This window comes from Bombina bombina, chromosome 3 (assembly GCF_027579735.1).
Source record: "Bombina bombina isolate aBomBom1 chromosome 3, aBomBom1.pri, whole genome shotgun sequence".
Lineage (NCBI taxonomy): Eukaryota > Metazoa > Chordata > Amphibia > Anura > Bombinatoridae > Bombina > Bombina bombina.
Genome location: NC_069501.1, coordinates 1039982328 through 1040005550, shown reverse-complemented (window position 1 = coordinate 1040005550; position 23223 = coordinate 1039982328).

Genomic DNA, 23223 nt, shown 5'->3' with positions numbered 1-23223 from the left:
TAGTAGATATAGGGATAAAAATGAAAAATTTTGTTACAACTTTGTCTCTCATTTTAAAGCAAGGGGACAATATTATTTCTACAAATTTTGTGCAAAGTTTTGCCCCAATCTTGTTGCACTAATAGATATAGAGATAAAAATGAAATAAATACACAACATTATATAGCTAATTTCCTTTTTATTTTTTTTAAAAATCTATGTGCACCATGTTTAAGCCATCCCACTCTCCACTTTGCGCCATATTTGACTCAACACTTTTTGTACCAATTATGATGCAAACTCCTAAACAACCCACACACTAGTGAATTTTTCAGCCACTTTTGATTGGAATATGCATAATCACATGATTTATGACATCAGCCAATCTGATTCAAATATACATTTTAAATTATCACTAGCGAATAAAAATGCTTGATACTTGTGTCATTAATCACTAATCAGAACTTATAAGTGCCATTTGTTACATTGTGTATTATACTTTGAAAGTATGTATATGTGAATTTAGAATTAAAGATAAACATTGATGCTGACATTAGGACCCACAGTGTAATATTTTAGACAAGGATTTTAAAATTTCGAATTGATGTTTGATTCAATATAATCTTAAACTGATCCCACAACATCGATGACTGTTAGTTAACACCAGTCCAATGCTCTTCGCACCGTTCTTGACGTGCTTGTTTTTGATAAATGAGGATATTGTATTCAGATCTGCGGCAGCAATGTTTGGCGAGCGTATTGATGCTGGCTAATGCAACATAGTTGATGCTTTGATAAATAGGCCCCTAAATGTGATCTGCTATTTACTCACATTCACAAACCACCATTGTATTGTGCTAGATGGTGTAATCACCAGGGAATATTTCAAACCTCACACCAATTTTCCCTTTCAATCCACTCTGACCAATCATTTAGTACTCTAGAGGCCAAGCATTGAGACCTATTATTAGGCGTTTAGTGATTTTTGATATTGCACAATAAAGGCACGATATTATTATCTTATCACTACACCAAATTCTAAATTTGGAATCGCCTCACATTGTTGTTTTTAACCATTTGTGTGTTTTCGTAGCTTTATTTTAATATATTATACTAAAGGTTATATTTTAAATTCAAACCGGAAATTTCCTTGCCTGTTAGTCTGGGCAAAGAGTGTTGTATTTGCATTCTTTCTGTGGAATTCTCTATTTCCACTACCTTTGCTTGCTAATTAATCTTAATGCAAAGCACCACCCCACATATCTGTATATATACATATTCCATGTAATATAGCAGTAAATCTGTAATCTACATATTATTATAATTACTACCAGTGGGGACTACCTATCATAGTGCCATTGTTTACCTTGTGTCATGAGTCATCTGCACCACTGCCTGCGGCTATGGCATAGCGGTGTGACATAGCCCCCTTCCTAAGGGTTACCTCTCTGTCGGAAACAATATTTATGGTAATGCCATGTAGTCGTATCACATGTAACAGTAAAAGATGATAAATCTTGGGCAGATGGCAGTTTCTTTAAGGGAACAAAGTTAGCGAATCTGGAAAATCGATCCACCACAATCCAGATAACTGTATGATGGTCAGAAGGAGGGAGATCCACAATAAAGTCCATTGTTATGTTTGTCCATGGTTGTTTGGGAATGGACAACAGTTGGAGCAAGCCAGGAGGCAATGATCGGAGAGTTTTATTGACAGCACAAGTCGTGCAGGCTTTCACATAATCCTGAGCGTCAGACTTCATAGTAAGCCACCATACATGTCAGTAAAGAAGCTTAAAAGTCCTTGTCAAACCTGGATGTCCTGAAAGTTTACTATCATCAGCCCAGGATTGCACAGGGGTACGTAGGTTCAGAGGTACAAAGAAGATTTTGAGAGCTTTGTGGGCTTCAGGAGGCTTTAAAAACTGGGCATGTTGTAGTCTTTGAAGAAGAGATGTGTTAAAGCGCAACCACACAGGAGGGGGGGTATGATATGTTCAATAGGAGCTTCAGAAGAATCACTAGACTGAGGAAACTGATGGGAAAGGGCATCAACCTTTTTATTTTTGGTCCCAGGAAGATAAGAGACCACAAACTTAAATCGGGAAAAGAACAAGGCCCACCTGGCTTGTCGAGGATTAAGTCGATGAGCAGTCTCTAGGTACGTCAGATTCTTGGGGTCAGTGAGAATCTGAATGGGATTGGTGGTACCATCTAACCAATGACGCCATTCAGTCAGGGCCATCTTAATGGCTAAGAGTTCACGATTACCCACATCGTAATTCCTCTTTGCAGGAGTAAAGCGTATAGAGAAAAAGGCTACAGGGTGTAACCTGGAAGTTAAAGGATCCCTTTGAGTTAAGACTGCTCCAGCTCCAATCTCAGAGGCGTCAACCTCTAAAGTGAACTGCAGATCAGGATCAGGATGGCGGAGTACAGGAGCAGAATAAAAGGCCTTTTTCAGAAGTTTAGTCAACACAGTGAGTGGAGCAACTATCTGAGAAAAGTTCTTTATAAACTTGCAGTAATAATTGGAGAACCCCAAGAATCTTTGTAGCTCCTTTAATAAAGTTGGTTGAGGCCATTCCAGAACTGCTGTAGCTTAGAATGATCCATGGCAAAACCTTCCTTCGAGATAACATAGCCAAGGAACTGGATCTGGACTTGATCAAACTCACATTTCTCCAGTTTGGGTATCAGAGAATTGTCTCTGAGGTGGAGAAGTACCTGTCTCATGTGCTCATGATGCTCCTCAAGGGTGGAAGAGAAAATAAGGATATCATCCAGGTAGACGATGAGGAGGTCATGGAAAACATCATTGACAAATGCTTGAAAGACTGTGGGGGCATTACACAGCCCAAAGGGCATAAGGTATTCGTAATGTGCTCATCTTGTGTTGAAGGTGGTCTTTCATTCATGCCCTGGGAAGATACAAATCAGATTTTACTCCCCACGTAGGTCCAGCTTGGTGAAATAGCGAGCATTCTGAAGCGAATCATAAAGTTCAGTGATCAAAGGAATGGGATAGTGATTCTTGATAATGATGTTGTTTAATGCTCTGTAGTCAATACAGAGTCTGAGCCCACCATCCTTCTTACTGACGAAAAAGAAGCCAGCCCTGGCAGGAGAGGAGGAATGGCAAATAAAGCCTTTAGCTAGGTTCTCTTGAATATCCTCCACTATGGACTTGGTTTCAGCTTTGGAGAATGGATAAGTCCTTCCTTTAGGAAGTGGGGCTCCAGGAAATAGGTACATTTTTCAGTCATAAGGACGGTGGGGTGGCAGCACATCAGCTGCTTTCTTTTCAAACACATCTGTGAAATCTGCATATGCTGAGGGAAGGCTTGAAGGGGTCTGTAGATTGGCTATGGGGATGTGGAGCAGAGGAGTAACCTTAGCAAGGCAGGAGTGGCAGCAGGAGGTACCCCAGGAGGCTACCTGTCCCTCAGCCCATTCAAACTGTGGATAGTGTATATGAAGCCAAGGAAGACCAAGGATGACAGGTTGTGCAGGATAATGAATGACATCGAACTACAACTATTCAGTATGAAGGACTCCCACAGTCAGGGTTAGGGGTGCTGATTCAAAATGGATTAAACCTGATCCAAGGGGAGTGCCATCCAGAGCAGTTATCTTGAGACATTGCTTTTTCTGCAAAAAAGGTAAGCCTGCTTGAATCATAAAACAGTGATCAAGAAAATTTCCAGCTGCCCCTGAATCAATAAAGGCTTGAGCATGGACAGAATTCTGAAGGAAGGTCAGGGTAACAGGTACAAGGATACGAGAGGAGTGAGGGGTTTAGTGATCACGCTTAGCAGTACCCCAATATTATCCTCTAATATTCCCGGCAGAATATCCCAATTCTTAAGCTGGTGTGAGTTAGAATCACAATAGAAACACAGGGGACTATTTATCAAAGCATCAACTATGTTGCATTCACCGGCGTCAATAAGCTCGCCAGAAATCGCCAGATATCGCTGCCACGGACCTGAATACGATCTCCTTATTTACCAAAAAAGCCGTCAAAAACATGCGCGTCACGTATGGTGCAAAGAGCATCAGACTGTTGTTAACTAAGAGTCATCAATCTTGCGGCTATTCCGGTTTTGCAATCATATTTACATGTCCCTAAGTTCCTTTTTTGGTCCGAAACAATGTTGTCTGTCCTATCCATTATTAACCGACATGGCCTAAGGTATCATTGTTACGCTGATGACACACAACTCTACTTCTCCTTTGCTCCAGATACTACAGACCCCGCATGCCGCATAAACAGTTGCTTAACAGACCTCATAGAATGGATGAATGCTATCTGTGTCAAAGTGAACCCAGACAAAACAGAGTTACTCTTGGTGAGGGGACCTCGGGCATTAAAAATATCCCACGATCACCCAACTGGCCTGGAGCTTGGAGGCTCTGAACTCGTAAGTTCAGCAAAGGTATGAAACCTCAGAGTGCTGATTGACGCTGGACTATCTTTTAAGCAGCAGATTTCCTCCGTAATAAAATCTGCCTACTTTCATCTGAAAAACATAGCTATTCTACCAGATGATATGCCAACATTAATCCATGCATTTGTATCCTCTAGGCTAGATTACTGCAATGCACTTTACTTGGGCCTCCCAAAAAAAGAACTCCATCACCTTCAGACGGTACAAAACACAGCAGCCAGACTACTGATCAACTCGATCCTGCCACATAACACCTGTTCTCCACTCCCTGCATTGGCTTCCAATTAAATGGTGAACATATTTTAAAATTGGCCTGCTGACATTCAAAGACTTAAACAACCAAGGCCCACAGTACTTGAAAGAGCTCCTGACACCCTACATCCCATCCAGCTCACTTAGGTCAGCCAACACATCCCTCCTCTCAGTGCCAAGAATAAGGACAAACTCAGGCTCCAGAGCATTCGGCCACGCTGCCCCTACTTTCTGAAACTCTTTACTGTGCACAATCAGAGAGGCACCGTCCTTACAGACTTTATAAAAAAAGCTAAAGACCCACCTCTTCCATCAGGCATTCAGTCAACTTATCTGACCTTCAGAAACTCCTAACTTTTATGTCTTTATGTTGGTATATTTGTAAAGTGCTTTGAGTCTCACAGGGAGAAAAGCGCTATATAAATCTCAAATTATTATTATTACTATCTCTGTGTTTATTTATGCCACGTTATGTATATAGTATAAATGTATTCTTATTCTGAGCAGGAATAATTGCTAATATAGCAAGTAGCAACATATTTGGTGCAAAGTGGAAAGTGAATTCTTAATATTGTACATACATACTTGTATGTATGTATGTACATATGTATCTATATACATGCAAATGTATATGTATTTGTGTATATATATATATATATATATATATATACATATATATATATAAATATAAATATATATATACTGTAAATGTATAAATATATATGTATATATATATATATATATATATATTTACTATTCTTTTCATATTTTTTTTTAAAATAATGTTATTTCCAATCTTAAAGGGACATCAAAATCATATCAGAAATATTATTATGAAGATATAGAAGACCATCTCAAGCAACCTTACAACCTTTGAACTTTTATTAAAGGGCCACTAAACCCAACTTTTTCTTTTATGATTCAGATAGAGCATGCAATTTTAAGCAACTTTCTAACTTACTCCTATTATCAATTTTTATTCATCCTCTTGCTATCTTTATTTGAAAAAGAAGGTATCTAAGCTAAGGAGCCAGACAAATTTTGTTTCAGAACCAAGAACGGCACTTGTTTATTGGTGCTTTTCAATCAGCAAGGACAACCCAGGCTGTTCTTCAAAAATGGGCCTGCATCTAAACTTACATTCTTGCTTTTCAAAAAAAGATACCAAGAGAATGAATACATTTTGATAATAGGAGTAAATTAGAAAGTTGCTTAAAATTGCATGCTCTATGTGAATCATGAAAGAAAAAATTTGGGTTCAGTGTCCCTTTAATCCTCAGATATCCATTATAGTAGAAATAGCAATGCACATGTGCAAGCCAATCATACAAGTCATCTATGTGCAGTCATCAATCAGCAGCTACATAGTTTATCTGCATATGCTCTTTATCCAAGTATATTTAAAAGATGAAGAGAAATGAAATATAGATAAAAAAAATATATATAAAACCAAAGAATAATTTACCACATTGCATGCTATTTATACATCATTCAACATATATTTTGCTTTAATGTCACTTCAAAATAATATTTAAATTAATACAGCTGCACTATCATTTAGATTCAATATATATTTATTATAATTTTTTTTAAAGAAATACAAAAATGTTAACAACGTTTCTCATGGCCTCCTGCAGGTTCCGCGCAGCTGTGGAGACAATATCCAGCCTCTCCGCCAGCTGGCTAAATATATGGGCAAGGAAGGGCTCTGTCTGGGTCCCCTGATCTTGATCTATAAAAAGGCAAAATAAAATATGTTATACAAATTCATTATCAAGATACAATTGTTAAAACCTAATATTACGTTTTCTTACATTCGACTGAAGCCACCTCCTCATCTGGCAGCACCGGTGAAAAGGCTGGGGCAGGATCCTCCCCCGGTACTTGGTCGTCTGTCAAAGATGAAGCACAAACACAAATCATTGTTAATATGAGGAATATGTGACAAGGCCTATATTATACACAGAATTGTTGTTGAAAAACTCGTACAAACATTTTAATTCTAAAAACACAATCCATTACATTAACCTGCACCCTGAATGAACCTGTAGAAAAAAACAAAAACATTTTTAATGTTAAATACTGCAAACATAGTATAATTGAAAATTACCTTGGATATCAGGGACGTCCACATCTGTCCCTGACTCATCCTCTGGACCAGGGCTTAGCAATCTTGGCTATCATGAGAATGCCATTTTAAATGTATTTTACATGTACTTAGTATACAACAGTTTTGATTGTCTTGCTATCCTTAGTTGGAAAATATTTGACAATTGAATAGAGGAATAATGTGGTGTATTAACATTGCCAAACATGACTTAGAAAGAGAATGAAATGTAGAACATTAGGAAATGCAATAATTTGTGCAACCGTTTCAAATCTCTTGCTATCCTTTGTGGGATTGAGAGTGCCATTTTAAAGTAATTTCAATGTATTTTGCATGCACAAAGGAAAACAGTGGCATGCAAAATACATTGAAATTACTTTAAAATGGTATTCTACTTCACACAAAGGATAGCAAGAGACTGAAAAAAGTGGTAATATGTTATTCCTAAAAAAACATAATCACTGACCTTTAACCCCTTAATGACCACAGCACTTTTCCATTTTCTGTCCGTTTGGGACCAAGGCTATTTTTACATTTCTGCGGTGTTTGTGTTTAGCTGTAATTTTCCCCTTGCTCATTTAATGTACCCACACATATTATATACCGTTTTTCTCGCCATTAAATGGACTTTCAAAATATACCATTATTTTCCTCATATCTTATAATTTACTATAAATTTTTTTATAAAATATGAGGAAAAAATAGAAAAAAACACACTTTTTCTAACTTTGACCCCCAAAATCTGTTATACATCTACAACCACCAAACAAAAACCATGCTAAATAGTTTCTAAATTTTGTCCTGAGTTTAGAAATACCCAATGTTTACATGTTCTTTGCTTTTTTTGCAAGTTATAGGGCCATAAATACAAGTAGCACTTTGCTATTTCCAAACCACTTTTTTTCAAAATTAGCGCTAGTTACATTGGAACACTGATATCTTTCAGGAATCCCTGAATATCCCTTGACATGTATATATTTTTTTTTAGAAGACATCCCAAAGTATTGATCTAGGCCCATTTTGGTATATTTCATGCCACCATTTCACCGCCAAATGCGATCAAATAAAAAAAAATGTTCACTTTTTCACAATTTTTTTCACAAACTTTAGGTTTCTCACTGAAATTATTTACAAAAAACTTATGCAATTATAGCATACATGGTTGTAAATGCTTCTCTGGGATCCCCTTTGTTCATAAATAGCAGACATATATGGCTTTGGTTTTGCTTTTTAATAATTAGAAGGCTGCTAAATGCGACTGCGCACCACACGTGTATTATGCCCAGCAGTGAAGGGGTTAATTAGGGAGCATGTAGGGAGCTTCTAGGGTTAATTTTAGCTTCAGTGTAGTGTAGTAGACAACCCCAAGTATTGATCTAGGCCCATTTTGGTATATTTCATGCCACCATTTCACCGCCAAATGCAATCAAATTAAAAAAAAACGCTAAATTTTTCACAATTTTAGGTTTCTCACTGAAATTATTTACAAACAGCATGTGCAATTATGGCACAAATAGTTGTAAATGCTTCTCTGGGATCCCCTTTGTTCAGAAATAGCAGACATATATGACTTTGGGGTTGCTTTTTGGTAATTAGAAGGCCGCAAAGTGCTGCTGCGCATCACACATGTATTATGGCTAGCAGTCAAGGGGTTAATTAGGTAGTTTGTAGGGAGCTTGCGGGGTTAATTTTAGCTTTAGTGTAGAGATCAGCCTCCCACCTGACACATCAGACCCCCTGATATCTCCCAAACAGCTCCCTTCCCTCCCCCACCCCACAATTGTCCCCGCCATCTTAAGTACTGGCAGAAAGTCTGCCAGTACTAAAATAAAAGTTTTTTTTTTTAAAAAAAAAATACATCTTTAGCATATTTACATATGCTACTTTGTAGGATCCCCCCTTAGCCCCCAACCTCCCTGATCCCCCCCAAAAACAGCTCTCTAACCCCCCCCCCTGCCTTATTGGGGGCCATCTTGGGTACTGGCAGCTGTCTGTCAGTACCCAGTTAACAATATTTTTTCCTCTTTTTGTATTTATTTTTTTTACATTTTGCTGTAGTGTAGCTTCCCCACGACCAACCCCTACCCCCACCCCCTCCCAGATCCCTTAGATTAGTTTTTGGGGGCATTTACTCCCCCTCTTCCTCCCACTTACTACATAATTATTTCTGTAGTGTAAGTGGTTCCCACCCGCTCCCTCCCGTGCACGCGCCCGCCCGCCGATCCCCCGTGCACGCGCGCGTGTCTGTGCGCGCCCCTGACTCTCCCGCCCCCGATCCCGCCCCCCTCTGTGAATCTGAAGCCATCGATGGCCGCCCACCCGCCTCCCACTGCAGCTCCCACCCACCAACGATTGCGGCCATCGATGGCCGGTGTAGAGAGGGCCACAGAGTGGCTCTCTCTGCACCGGAGGGGTACAAATTGTTATTGCAGGATGCCTCGATATTGAGGCATCCTGCAATAACCGGAAAGCAGCTGGAAGCGATGAGGATCGCTTCCAGCTGCTTTCCAAACCGAGGACGTACGCCACACGTCCTCAGGCGTTAACTGCCTTTTTTCTGAGGACGTGTGGCGTACGTCCTCGGTCATTAAGGGGTTAAAGCCTCCACGACACTGCCATCCAAGCACAGTTCTGATTTAATCCATAGCTACTGTAAATACTCATGTGTTGTGCATTAGTAATTTAGTGAATTGCAAAAACATTACACCTACATTTATTACAGCTGGTGAAGCTGCACAAAGTAGAATGCAATTTTAAATTAATTTCAATGTATTTGGCATGCCACTGTTTTCATTCTCTTGCTATCCTTTGTGTGAAGTAGAATGTTCGTTTTAAATTCATTTCAATGTATTTGGCATGCCACTGTTTTCATTCTCTTGCTATCCTTTGTGTGAAGCAGAATGCCATTTTAAATTAATTTCAATGTATTTTGCATGCCACTGTTTTCATTCTCTTGCTATCCTTTGTGTGAAGTAGAATGCCATTTTAAATTCAATTCAATGTATTTTGCATGCCATTGTTTTCATTCTCTTGCTATCCTTTGTGCGAAGTAGATTGCCATTTTAAATTCATTTCAATGTATTTTGCATGCCACTGTTTTCATTCTCTTGCTATCCTTTGTGCGAAGTAGATTGCCATTTTAAATTAATTTCAATGTATTTTGCATGCCACTGTTTTCATTCTCTTGCTATCCTTTGTGCGAAGTAGATTGCCATTTTAAATTAATTTCAATGTATTTTGCCTGCTATTGTTTTCATTCTCTTGCTATCCTTTTGTGAAGTAGAATGCCATTTTAAGTTCATTTCAATGTATTTTGCATGCACTGTTTTCATTCTCTTGCTATGCTTTTGAAAGTAAAATGCCATTTTAAATTAATTTCAATGTATGTTGCATGCCACAGTTTTCAATCTCTTGCTATCCTTCGTTTTAAAATATTCGCAGAGTGAACTGAAGAATAATGTACAGTATCACCATTGAAAAATATGACAGAAAGGGAATGCTATTTAATTACTTAGATATATAGATATATATATATATAAAATAAAGGAAGTTTGCTATATGTTTTGTATTTTATTTTTATCTCTATATCTATTAGTGCGACAAGTTTTGGGGAAAAAAATACCAAATAAATTTGAAGAAATATTGCCTGCTTGCTTTGTACTGAGAGACAAAATTGTAACATAATGTCTATGTGTGTCTTCATGAATGTACAGTGTGTGTGTATTTGTGTATATGTGTGTGTATGTATATCAAGGGCATATTACCGGATAGGCCAACTAGGCCGGTGCCTACTTTTTGGACAACTTTTGGGGGACGGCACTTGTCCACACTCACTTGATAACGCTCATTAAAAAACAAATTTTACTTTGAGCAGGCGGCTTACCACCAAGCGGTCATGTGACCGGCTTTTCACCGAGGTCATGTGACGTTTTCAACCAGCCGCACATTATGGCTTGAAGACCAGTAGTCACGAGTCGGGAGGAGAGTGGAGACAGACTGAATCTGATCACTGATCCAGTGGAGCGGCGGAGACAGTGACTACTCTGAGAGTGAGGACAGTGAACTGGCACAACGAACTCAGGTACTGAACCAACTCAGGCTGCCACACCACAGAGGCACTTGTGATTTGATTTTCATCAGAGACTCAGGTGCTAACTTGCTGAGTAACAGGATGGTGCCACTGACACTGCTGACAGTAGATGCTGGCTGGGCCATAAATAGTGAATACAGATATGATATATTACCGTTACGTCATCCAGTGACATTTTTAATAAATTAATTTTGTAAAGGTTCACTGAGTAAGTAGTATGCGGCTGCCACATACATGTTAACAGACAAGACTTTGTGTTTGTGTCCTTTTGTACCACTACCAACCTGTGTGTTCTACAGTTGCTATAGACCCTGGGCTGGGAACATTCATTATTGAAAAAAATGAGATAGAGTGACAAATCATGTACAACTTCTAGTGCAACATGTGTAACATGAGTAGTTTAGCAATTCAAGTCCTTCTAACGGTCATTGAATTAAACAGCCATTCTTCTTTCTTTAGCCATGGCATTGTGTAATGCAATTGTGCAATAAAATGACCTTCCCTATCTTGATTGTTTTAGAATTTAGATAGGAGGCAAGGAGTCCTGATAATGACAGATAAAAGCTTTGAGTACTATAAATGGAATCATCATTTCTCAAAGTATCATTTTAGATCCATTTCACTACTGTAAACACAAACTGCTAGATTACGAGTTTTGTCGGTAAAAACTTGCAGGTTTAACGCTCCTTTTTTTTCCAGCGCTCACTTTAAACAACGCTGGTATTACAAGTTTTCTGAATGGCTGCGTTAGCCTCAGAAAAGTGAGCGTTGAGCAAAATTTAGCTACACTTCTCCCTGTAATACCAGCGTTGCTTACAGTAGCGGTAAGCTGGAAAAACGTGCTCGTGCACGATCTCCCCATAGGATACAATGGGGCTGAGCTGGCTGAAAAAAACCTAACACCTGCAAAAAAGCAGCGTTCAGCTCCTAACGCAGCCCCATTGTTTCCTATGGGAAAACACTTTCTAAGTCTACACCTAACACCCTAACATGAACCCCGAGACTAAACACCCCTAACTTTACACTTATTAACCCCTAATCTGCCCCTGACATCGTCGCCACTTGCATTATACTATTAACCCCTAATCTGCCGCTCCGGACACCGCCGCCACCTACATTATACCTATGAACCCCTAATCTACTGCCCCCAACATCGCCGACACCTATATTATATTTATTAACCCCTAATCTGCCGCCCCCAAGGTTGCCACCAGCTACCTACACTTATTAACCCCTATTCTGCCGACCGGACATCGCCGCCACTATAATAAATATATTAACATTCCTTGACAAAGCATACCAGCGAAATGTACGTCGGAACTGAACTGTTCTATATTGAGTTTTATTGCGTCTCTACACTAGCCAGGACACCTGGGGGCTTAGCGCTATTGTCTTGCTACTAAAAAGGTTTTGGTTTCAGCGGTCACACGCCTGCTGATCCATTTACCTCTTTGCAAGTTTGGCGATTTGAAGCATTTGTTACAGCATATCTGCTTTTGTACCCTTACATTGTGGTGTTATCAAGGCTTATGTGACGCTTTTATATATTTTAAAATAAATTTATATCCAAGTTTTGCCTAGTGTACTGTTTTCCCATCAGTATAAAGTGGGAGTGCGCATATCCTTGAGCTTAGTGGAAAGCTCCAACAAATGTGAGTAGTCATTTGTTACAAAACAACTACTTTCTCAAAGTGCCATTACAGATTCACACTATGTTGCAATTTTCTGTTTCCTTTTTTATGGGATCTCACTGAGGAATGCTAACAAGCTGAAAAACTCATCCAGAGGACACAGACATATCCTTGATTCAGAACTTTATTTGGTTTTCCTTTTATGATTTTTGTTATCACATTTATTTCACATTTTTTTCTTTGTGATATTCGGTATATTTATTGTAAATAAATATATTAACCCCTAAACCGCCTCGCAAACACTATAATAAATTGTATTAACCCATAATCTGCCCTCCCTAGCATCGCTGCCACCTACCTAGAATTATTAACCCCTAATCTGCCACCCCCAATGTCGCCGCTACTATAATAAAGTTATTAACCCCTAAACCTAATTCTAACCCTAACCCTCACATTCAATTGGTTGATCCAATCAGCCAATCGGATTGAACTTCAATCCGATTGGCTGATTAAATCAACCAATCGGATTTTTCCTACCTTAATTCTGATTGGCTGATAGAATCCTATCAGCCAATCGGAATTCGAGGGACACCATCTTGGATGACGTCATTTAAAGGAACCTTCATTCGTCATTAGTCTGTTGGCCGAGGAGGATGTTCCACGTCGGAGGTCTTGAAGATGGAGCCGCGGATGGATGAAGTAAATATAAATCCTTAAATAGCTACAATGTAATTATTAGTTATATTGTAGCTATATTAGGGTTTATTTTATAGGTAAGTATTTAGTTTTAAATAGGATTAATTTATTTAATTATAGTAATTTTATTTTGTTTAATTTAAATTATATTTTAGTTAGGGGGGTGGTAGGGTTAGGGTTAGACTTAGTTTTAGGGGTGAATAACTTTATTATAGTAGCAGCGACGTTGGGGATGGGAGATTAGGGGTTAATAATTGTAGGTAGGTGGCGGCGATGTTAGGGAGGGCAGATTAGGGGTTAATAAAATTTATTATAGTGTTTGCGAGGCGGGAGTGCAGCGGTTTAGGGGTTAATACATTTATTATAGTGGCGGCGATGTCCGGTCGGCAGATTAGGGGTTAGTAAGTGTAGGTAGGTGGCGGCGACGTTGGGGGGTGCAGATTAGGGGTTAATAAATATAATGTAGGTGGCAGCGATGTCCGGTCGGCAGATTATGGGTTAAATAATTTTATTATAGTGTTTGTGATGTGGGGGGCCTCGGTTTAGGGGTTAATAGGTAGTTTATGGGTGTTAGTGTACTTGTAGCACTGTAGTTAAGAGCTTTATGTTCCGGCGTTATCCCATAAAACTCTTAACTACTGACTTTTATATGCGGTAGGATTCTTGGAGGTAGAGGCTGTACCGCTCACTTCTTCCAAGACTTGTAATACCAGCGTTTGCCAAATCCCATTAAAAAGATAGGATACGCAATTGAGGTAAGGGGATTTGTGGTATGGAAAAGTTGTGGAAGAAAAGTGAGCGGTACACCTGTACCTGTCATACTCGTAATACCAGCGGGCATTAAAAAGCAGCGTTAGGACCCCTTAACGCTGCTTTTTAAAGCTAACACAGAACTCGTAATCTAGGCGAAAGATCTTACATTTGGTATGGGCATAAGGGCTGAAAATAAATATTGATGTATGGTGAAGTTGAACAGTTACTACTTTATTTTGATTATGTTTTCCATCTAGAGCAAAATACAGATAATAATAGAAACTTGCAACACTTTAGAAAACTTTAGCCTTGTGTCTGTGACTGTATAAACATATTGTATGTATAACCTGTTTTCTCTCATGGTCTTATGGTAATTTAAACTGCCTTGTCTGCTGTTAACACTGTGGATTCTGAATTACATCTAACTTATTTTTCTACCCATAGTTAGAAGACAGGAGTAGGTCATAATGGATTAGTGTGAGACAACTGAGACTGTGTTATCACTTGTCACTAACAACATGCCTAGGCTAGGAACTTTGAAGTTGTTAAACAGTACATAGCTGATATAGGGCACCATGTACTAAGCTTCGAAGTGACCGTCCGTCTGTATTTCTGCGTCAAAATTCGCTCACGATCTGCATAACTGATCATTCCTAAGCCTTTTTCCACTTACTACACGTTCGATCGCACATAAATTTGCTTTAATCGGAAATTATGAATGTTACAACTAATCCGCCCGCTCCAACTTTCACTGTAACTTCGCGTGATTTGCTTTGCGACCATTTAGGTAGCGAATACAATAGAAAACTATAGGGGGTATCAACCTGATGCCAGGTTGAAGTACTTACGTGAAAGGACTAGACTACTATTGTATCATTATTGGTTTTTGGATCACTGAATGAAGATGGAGACACTTTTACACATGTTTCTTTTCCGATTGATTCAATTACGAGGAAGAAGGGCTATACAGGCACCGGTTGACAACAATGGATTGCAAAGAAGGAGAGGTAGAAGAATCCGAGTCCCTAGAGTTTTCCTTCCACATATGGGTTTGGAAGGCATTTCTGATCGGGAGATTATCCAGAGATTCCGTTTGGACAGAGAAGCTATTATGGAACTTTACAATGAAATAGCAGAGTACCTGGAGCTTATGACAGCGCGTTCACAAGCCATAGCCGGACTATTAAAACTGTTGGCAGCCTTACATTTTTTTGCCACCGGTTCATTCCAAGCTGTGTCTAGCGTTATAATTGGCATCAGCCAGTCTGCTTTTTCGAGGCACTTAACCAAAGTAATTGATGCATTGATGGTCATCTTTCCAAGGTATGTGTGCCTTCCATCGACTCCAGAAGATTGCCAATCTGTGAAGTCCAATTTTTATAGAATGTCCGGAATGCCCAATGTCCTTGGAGCCATCGATTGCACCCATGTTGCAGTCAAACCATCACGAGAATGTGAGGAAGTTTTCAGGAACCGAAAACAGTACCATTCACTCAATGTTCAGATGGTGTGTGGCCATAACATGAAAATAATCAGTGTCCGTTCTAACTTCCCTGGATCCTGCCATGATTCGTATATCTTGCGTCAGTCTGGGTTATATCGGAAGTTTGAGGAGGGAGAGATGCCTGAAGGATGGTTGTTAGGTAATTATATTTTTTTGTTGTTATGTAAAATAGAGTATTATTTTAATTGTCAAATTTCGTTTATGTTATGGATTTTGATGATATATGTAACTCAAAAACATAGTTAATTCTCTTTAAAATTATCATCTTTATCATATTAGAAATGTTAATCATTATTTATTTTTTATTTTTTTTTCATAGGGGACGCTGGTTATTTCAGTAGAGAATAGTTATTCACACCATATAACAATCCTCGAAGAAGATATGAGGTGAAATTCAACAAGGCACACAGATCCACCCGAGGAATCATCGAGAGAGCTTTTGGATTGTTAAAAATGCGCTTTTGTTGTCTTGACCATTCAGGTGGTGTGATGCAGTATGCTCCCGAGAAGGTTGCAAAAATTATTCTTGTATGCTGCATTCTTCATAACATTGCAATAAGAAGAGGATTTGAAATTGAGGATGCAGAAGAAATATCATTTGAGAACTTCCCTGAGGTCATCTGTAATGATGCACCAACAAGACAGGCCATTAACGCCAAAAATTATGTTGCTGAAAACTATTTTAAAGATTGATTTCATCAATAGATTTTATTCACAGGACTTCTATTTTTTTTGTCGTTTAAATAAAAATCTAAATTGTCAATTTTTGAATAAAAATTTTGTTTTTTCATCATATACTTTGTGTGATTGAACATTTTTTTTATTTGTTTTAATTTTTATAATTTTATGAATTTTAAAAAAAGGTCACATTAGAGAATGATTATTAATAAAACTTTACTTTTCATTTAAAACCAACATATTGCACAATAACTATATAAACTAAATAATCATAACGATCTATAATTACATGACTCTCCTACATTACAAAATAACCTAAACTACACTATTGATAACTATATTGAACTTACACTAAAAAAATATACATAAAACTTCATTTACATTTAACATTACTTATTATTCACATATTACTTTTACATCCGAAAAAAAAATAAAAAAATACTGCCAATAAATAGTACAACTTTACAATTATTGTATCCAAGTAATTCAAAAAATTTAGCAAATATACAATAATGTTGCATAGAAACACTGAATAACGCAATATTTAGAACATTTTGAGATTTGACACACCCATCTAGAAAGTTGCTATGCGACCAGGGAGGATGAAGAGAATTGCACCTTTCACATCTGGGGAAATGATAATTCTAGTCTATGTAATGGACAGATATTTTCCAAAACGCTTAGGGGGTGTCCTGGGGGTCATGCAAGATGAAAGGGACAAAACTATATATGAAATTATACCCAGAATGCATCATGTATCAAAAATTAAAAGGACCAGGCGTCAATGTTTGAGACGCTACAGTGATGTTAAACGTCGAGAACCACTATATTACCAATCCATTAGGAGCCTTTTAAGGACATGTAAGTTTATAAAATTGTTTTTATATTATTTGTTTGTGATCTATTGGTAATCTAATACTGAAAAAAAAAAATGTAGTTGTTTTTAAAATTTACATCCCTGCATTAAAAAAAAAATATAATTTAAAATCATAATCAAATTATTATTGTTTTAAATGATAAATTCTATGATAAGTTCTTCATCAATATGAGACATGAAAGAATAATTAGGTTTCAGTGTACCACATTGATCACTTTCATGTCCATACTGTTTCTTACTGGTATCTATTAACATTATGATTTATGTTTTTCTAAATTTTAATTGGAAATTATTGTTGTGTACAAAATTCTTAAAAATCTAAACCAAGGTTCATTTGGCTGTTCAGCTAAGCATCTAGCTTGGTTAGTTAAGAATAGAAAGAGCCAGAACTTTATATCCGCAATTAAAACAGAAGTAAATAGACATCTAGATACGGAAAACATAAGTCAAGCTTTTCATGCATTTTATAAGAAAATTTATAATAAGGTTGATATCAATATGGATAATCTAGAAAAATTCTGGACAAAGATAAAATTGCCTACAATCCCGGCTGAATATCTTAAAATTTTAAATGCGCTGATATCAGGCGAAGAAATTCTTAAAGCAATAGAGAAAATGAAAAAGAACAAAGCTGCGAGTCCGGATTTTTTACCCGCAGAATATTATAAAATTTAGCAGATGAAATAGAAACTTTGTTGGAAAAACTATATAATGATTATTTTTGCTCTAATAATCCTATGTCTAAATATTTTGCGGCGGCTAATATTTCTTTAATTTTGAAGAAAAATAAAGATGCGGAAAATCCGGCCTCTTATAGACCGATATCGGTACTTAATAGTGATTATAAGATTCTAACTTCTATTATTGCGACTAGATTAGCTAAGGGGCTAGAACATATTATACATCCCGATCAGACGGGATTTATGACTGCCAGAAATTCATCAAAAAATATTCATATAGTTACATTACTATTAGATTATTTCTGGAATTTAGAAAAGAGTAAATTAATCAAGAGGACTACCGATCTTGTGCTGCTCACGCTTGACGCAGAAAAAGCGTTTGATTCGATTATCTGGCGTTACTTATTTCAGGCTCTGGAAAAATTTGGCTTAAAGGATCAATTTATGTTCTTTGTCCGCAAAATATATAAATCTCCGATATCTTATTTAATAATTAATGGTACTCAGTCACCGAAATTAACACTTGAAAGAGGTACCAGGCCAATATGGTTGAGGGATAATTTATCGGGGGTTTCCTTTGGTTCCAAAAGTATGAAAATATTACTGTATGCGGATGATCTTCTATTAGTTTGCGAGAATACTTCACAGACTATTCCGTTGATTCAATATATGTTAGCTGAAATTAGCTCTATCTCAGGCTATAAAATAAATTTTGATAAAAGTGAACTTATGTGGGTAAATAAATTAAGGGCAAGTTATCAATCTCATCCTTTTATAATAGTAGAATCCTTTAGATATCTAGGCATTGTGTTACATAAAAATCCACAAAAATGGTATAATTTAAATTTCCGTCCAATTCTAGAGAAGGCAAAGAAAGATCTGGTGCTCTGGGCCTCTTTTCCTCTATCTATCTCAGCCCGAATCAATTTAATTAAATCTATTATTCTACCACGTATTCTATATCCATTACAAAATCTACCTTTGTTGCTTACTAATGGAGATATACAGTGCTTTCAAAGATCTGTATCTAGGTTTATCTGGGGAGGGAAAAAAACTCATATTTCTTTAAATAAACTAATGCAGAAACGTAATGCAGCAGGCTTAGCACTTCCCAATCTCCGATTCTATAATCTGGCTACTTTAGCCAAGATAGCGTTAGATTGGATTACGGACTCTAATAATTTTGCAACTATTGATCTAGAAAGTTTTCTTATACAACCTTTTGCTTTAAAAGCTATGTTACATTGTACCTTAAAGTTTCTTACATCCAAGGCTAGATCAATGATTACAATTAAAAATATTATTATAGCTTGGCAAAAGTTTTGTAATATTATGCAAATTGAACCACATTTTTCAAAATTTCTACCCATAGTTGGGAATCCAGACTTCATACCAGGGAGTCAATATAAAATGTTTAGATTATGGGAAGAGAAGGGGCTTATTTATGTGATTCAAGCGCTTTCTGAAAATATGGAAATGCTTCCTTAATTTAATAAATTTAGAAATGGTAATGGTAATACATCTATCTCTTTATTATATGATCTCTTGCTGGCTAAACAAAGTTTGCCAGTGTTAGAGAACCTATGTAATAGTTGGATAAAGATATTTCCTGGGTTTGAGGCGGACACCATTAAGCATAGTTTTGATTCTTTGGATAAATGTGTCATCCCTACAAACTGGAAAGAATCACATTTTAAACTTGTTAATAATTATTATCTGACTCCTTTCAAGATGTCACGTTTTTTTCCTAACCAGTTTTTTGTTTGTATATTACATATATTACATATCTTCTGGCTTTGTCCTAAAATATTTCAGTTATGGCAAAAAAATTCAGTACTGGCTTACTCAGATATTTAAAGAACTATGGCAAATATCTCCAGAGCAGATATTATTTTTAGAGTTACCTAATGACATGGCAGTGCATTTTCAGTACGTGGTTAAAATTTCTATATTGACAGCAAGATTCCTTATTATTAAAAATTGGTTGGCCTCTGTAGCGCCCTCGATGGGGGCATTTCTTAAAGAGATTCAAGCACATATAATATTTGAGTTCTTCTATAAAAGATTAGCCTCCGAAAAAAAAAATAGCTAAATTTATTTACATGTGGTTACCAATAAGTAAGACCTATCCGCTTGCTATACAAAAAAATATTCTTAACCCATTTCTTAGTTCCAAATGCTTTGTGGATCTGGTAGTATTGAACGAATTTCCACCGATGTGGGTTTCAAATTTCAGAGAGGTGGGTTAGGGGATGGTAGGTGGGGGGGGGGGGGGGGCTCCTGAGGGAAAAGAGGATATTTTTTTTATATATATATTATTATATTGTGGTTTGTTCGTTTTTTTGGTTTGTCTTGTTTGTTTTATTAATTAGAAAATATCTCAATTTCTATTTGGGAAGGTCACGTAGCATTCCTAATTATGTAATATGGTTTAAATTTTGACATATAGATAAATATGTTTCATGTTATTTTTGCAAGATATGTATCGAAGCTATGTTTTTGTTTTTTTTCCTGTCATTTTTTTGTTGACCTCCTTATTTGATGATTATTGTATGTCATCTTTGAGTGAGAATAAATAAAGTCTTTAAAAAAAAAAAATCTAAACACTAAAATGTTAAAAACTAAAAACTCTAAACTTGATTTTACAAAAAAAAGAGAAACTTTTTAAAAATAAAGTACAAATAACAATAATTTTCAAAATTATAAAAAATCTAAACACTATAAACATTCTAAAACACCAAAAGTGAAAACTTTATTTTATAAAATTTTAAAAAAACTTAGAAACTTTTAACAAACATACGTACAAATAACAATAATAACATCTTATAGATAAAAAAAAAAGTAATAATAGAAAAATAAATTTTTTGAATCTTGTTTTGTATATCTGTATTCACTATTTCAGATAAGAAGAAAGAAAATATTTGTGGTGCTCCTCCTCCACGTTATGTAAGGCCTATTCTAAATTTGACACCTAGAAGTGAGGCTAGATCCCCGCCCTTGCCACTGTCTTTGCTTGACAGACAATTGTCCCCACAGAAAGGAGGTGTCAGGCGCCTAAATGTCGTTCATACACCTCAAGGTACAAAAAGAACCATGGTTTAAATATCTATAGTTATACAACTGATAAATTTAATCATGATTAGCTTTTTGTGTTATTAACAGAAACCACTAAAAGAGTGTTGAAAACGAAGAAAACAAGGTTCACAAGAATATTACAAATGTCTTCTACAGAAGGTATTTTTCTTATATTTTGTACCATTAGATTTTTCACATTCCAATTTTTGTAAATGTATTCCTAAATAATCTTTCATAGATAGTGACAATGAAGAAAATAATGCTCCTGAAAGGATGTCATTAACTTCACCCTCAATTCAACTAGGTAATTGTTTATTATTTTTAGATTTACTACATTATTATAGATTATAGTCAAATCAATACAAAAATATATACCTCGATTTATAAATATATTTTTCAGATGCAAGTAGTGAGAAAAACTCAACCAATATTTCTGATATTGATAATGACTTGAACATATCTATGGTTGCTAAATCTACACAGACAAGTACATCTATGGAAAATACCACCTCTAATATAAATGGTAATACAATTTTGTTAAAGGGACACTGTACCCATTTTTTTCTTTTGTAATTCAGAAAGAGCATGCAATTTTAAGCAACTTTCTAATTTACTCCTATTATCAATTTTTATTCGTTCTCTTGCTATCATTATTTGAAAAAGAAGGCATCTAAGCTTTTTTTTTGTTTTAGTACTCTGGACAGCACTTTTTTATTGGTGGATGAATTTATCCACCAATCAGCAAGGACAACCCAGGTTGTTCACCAAAAATGGGCTGGCATCTAAACTTACATTCTTGCATTTCAAATAAAGATACCAAGAGAATGAAGAAAATTTGATAATAGGAGTAAATTAGAAAGTTGCTTAAAATTTCATGCTCAATCTGAATCACAAAAGAAAAATTTTGGGTACAGTGTCCCTTTAACTGCTTATTAACAATCTATTTTTATTATAAAAATGGTCTCACAATCCTTAATTTTTTAAAAAAATTTTTTTTCCTTATCTAGATTCCGGGGTACAAGTTGTATCACAAATGCAATCCTCTGTCTGTGAAGAAATTAAACAAATAATGGATACTATCAAGATTTTAAATACACAGGTTCAAAATATCTACAACAGTTATGTTGTGGAAAACAGATAAGCAATGATTGCATTTTAATTCTATTTTTTATTTTTTTTAATTTTATTTGCACCTTAAAATTGTCATATTTTGGTATGTTAAAATGGTGAATTTCAAAAACAACAATGACTGTAGTGGCCGGGAGGACTCTCATATCTTTTTTTATAATGCCTTTTTGTTTCATATTTGTTAATAATTGGGATGTAATAAATTTTACATTTGGTTCAATTAGATTTGTTTTGTGTACAATTAATTTTAAACCTTTAAATGATTAAAAGTAAATTTCGAACAGAATAAGAAAATTAAATCAAATAAGAATAAACTTTAATAAAACTATGTACAAATAACAATAAAAATATATTCTGGATCAACAAAAAACAATGATAATAACTGCAAAAATTTCCAAAAAATGCACTAATTTAACCTTGGTCTTTTTGGATCTGGCGACTCTTGGCTCTTATCTCTCTAATAAAATCAAACAAAGTTTGCATAGTATTTTGAGCCATTTGCATGTTGTTTTCAGCTATTGCCAAGGCCCTGGTTATATGTTGGTCCTTTTCCTGTCCATTTCTCTTTGCCAGTGAAATATTTCACGGTCCAATTCCAACCGTTGCTGGTTGTAATTGTCAAACCTTTCTAAATGTCCAGACAAAATATCCTGAACCTATCTACTGTCTGCTCTATATCCTCTGGCAAGATTTAACATCTCATTTAGAGCAGCATCTTCCAAAGGAGCCTGCTCTTGGACAATAGGTTCAGCTTGTGGTTGTTCCAAAGGTTCAATTGCCTGTTCTTGAACTATATGATCAGGTGGTGAATTTGTATTTTCATCATAAATACGGGAGTTTATTACAGGCTCATGAGTATCCAAATCCTGATCTTGTGCCATCTGTGTTAGGTCAGGAGTCAGGCTTCTGCTTTCTTGAGATCTAACCTCTGGTGCTGGAACTGGAACAAGATTCAGAATGACCTCTCTAGAAGAATCATCCTCCTCACCGATATCTATTAAAAAAAAAAAGAAAAAAAGAAATTTAGCATTAATTTATAAAAAAAAGGGGCAGATCAAAATTTGTTCCTACAGTAATGGTTAGAGGGGTTACTATACAAGAGAAATTTGTACAGTCATGTTGGATTTAAACAATAAGATTAAAGGCCTTCCTAATAAATAATTGTGATTTTACATGGTAAAACTGTTTGCATATAAAATCCATCCATCTCACAGTCTCACAGTTTGAATATCAATCAAAGTTTTAAATTTTAGAGTTAGTTTGTACCAAAATTATTTGTCTTGTCATCCTATATTTACTTTACAAAAGTAACTTACCGTCGA